This window comes from Ammodytes marinus (assembly GCF_949987685.1).
Source record: "Ammodytes marinus genome assembly, chromosome: 11".
Taxonomy (NCBI): domain Eukaryota; kingdom Metazoa; phylum Chordata; class Actinopteri; order Uranoscopiformes; family Ammodytidae; genus Ammodytes; species Ammodytes marinus.
In genome coordinates this window covers 3,290,414-3,292,398 of record NC_137215.1, presented here as the reverse complement: position 1 = coordinate 3,292,398, position 1,985 = coordinate 3,290,414, and the positions used below count along the sequence as shown (strand labels likewise).

The following is a 1,985-nucleotide window of genomic DNA, read 5'->3' as shown; positions in this document are numbered from 1 at the left end:
GAGGCCCATGGGGGAGGGGGGGGGACGCCCTACCAACTGAGCTAAGAGCGCCCCCATTTGATGTAAGTTTATTTGATTCTGAGATGTGTTTCTATCACAATTGCTTCTACAGCACGGCAGGATATTTTAGGCTTTATAAATCCCTTATCAACACAGTTTAATCAGCGGCGAGCCGGCGACACATTTAAGTGGACAGAATGTAAACAGTTCCATCTAGGTGTCCATACATCAGGGGTTAATCCACACCTATGGAATGTTCTCCAGCCAATCAGAATAGAGTATTCACACAGACTATGGTATAACAATGTATAAACATTCACTGCCACTGTATGAATGAAGAGAAAGAGGGACACTTGGACATGTGGCGGCGAGACAGGGAGACGGGGGATCGAACCACCGACCCTGTAACCCAGAGGACGACCGCCCTACACACTTCACCACAGCCGCCCATAGGATAACATAGGAGATGTGAACACTTATAAGGATATTAAAAAATAAATAAAATTCCACCTGTATGTTTGAATAAAAAATCCCATACACAGAGTAGTGGTTTATTATGATCTCTCTCCAAACACAAAACAATGCAGCACATGATTGTAAACTCTGACATAATCACACACATACATTATTTTCTTATCATAATGCTATCCTATTTTATATATGTTTATCAATTTTTTTTTACTGAAGAAGCTGACGCAGGGAGATTCGCACAAGAATCCCAATGCACCTTTACTGTCTTGTTCCTGTGCAAATGGCAGTAGTAATAATAATAATAATAAAAATAATAATAATAATAAATATAATAATAATAATAATAATAATAATAATAATAATAATAATAATAATAATAATAATAATAATAATAATAAATATTATAATAATAATAATAATAATAATAATAATAATAATAATAATAATAATAATAATATAATAATAATAATAATAATAATAATATAATAATAATAATAATAATAATAATAATAATAATAATAATAATAATAATATAATACTAATAATACTAATAATACTAATAATAATAATAATAATAATAATAAATATACTAATAATAATAATAATAATAATAATAATAATAATAATAATAATAATAATAATAATAATAATAATAATAAATATACTAATAATAATAATAATAATAATAATAATAATAATAATAATAATAATAATAATAATAAATATACTAATAATAATAATAATAATAATAATAATAATTGATTGGATTTATATAGCTCTGTGACTCAAAGCGCAATAGACATATTCTATTCTATTATTTTCTTGATGCCAGGCCGGTGATGATACTTTGTTATGCACCAAATATCTGGAACAAACTCCCAGAAAACTTGAGGTCTGCTGCAACCCTCAGTTCTTTTAAATCGAGTCTGAAGACTTTTCTGTTTCCATTTTAACCTGTACTTTTAATTTAATTTAAATGTTTTACTTATTTTCATTCGCCTAATGTGTTTTATGTATTCTAATCTTGCCCCTGTAAAGCACTTTGAATGGCCTTTTGTTTGAATTGTGCTATATAAATAAACTTGCCTTGCCTTGCCTTATGTACATATTAAATAAGACATTTTACTTCACTGTAAGCCAGTATAGTTTGCTAACTTTAAATAGAGTAAAACAGGTGTTTGTTTGTCTATTTATTTCTATAACCAGTTGATGATGCTGCAAACTCCCACTCAGTTTCCCAACACTGGAGCTTGTTGCTGTGAATGCCTTAGGCTGCTGCCACCCACTGTACCTACCTGTGTGTGTGTGTGTGTGTGTGTGTGTGTGTGTGTGTGTGTGTGTGTGTGTGTGTGTGTGTGTGTGTGTGTGTGTGTGTGTGTGTGTGTGTTTGTGTGTCTACTGTAACTCAACTGAGCTCAAGTTATGGCCCAGTTCTGTAAAGTACTCCTGGGATTTGAACCACACACACACACACACACACACACACACACACACACACACACACACACACACAC

The 1,985-nt window shown here is 31.4% G+C and overlaps 1 protein-coding gene across 1 annotated transcript in view; it reads right to left on the bottom strand.

Annotated features, from left to right (window-relative positions):
- The window catches only part of LOC307257560 (attractin-like protein 1), a gene marked incomplete at its 3' end in the record, with an annotated part of 198,769 nt that overhangs the window by 31,877 nt on the left and 164,907 nt on the right, over window positions 1-1,985 (bottom strand). The window lies entirely within an intron of this gene.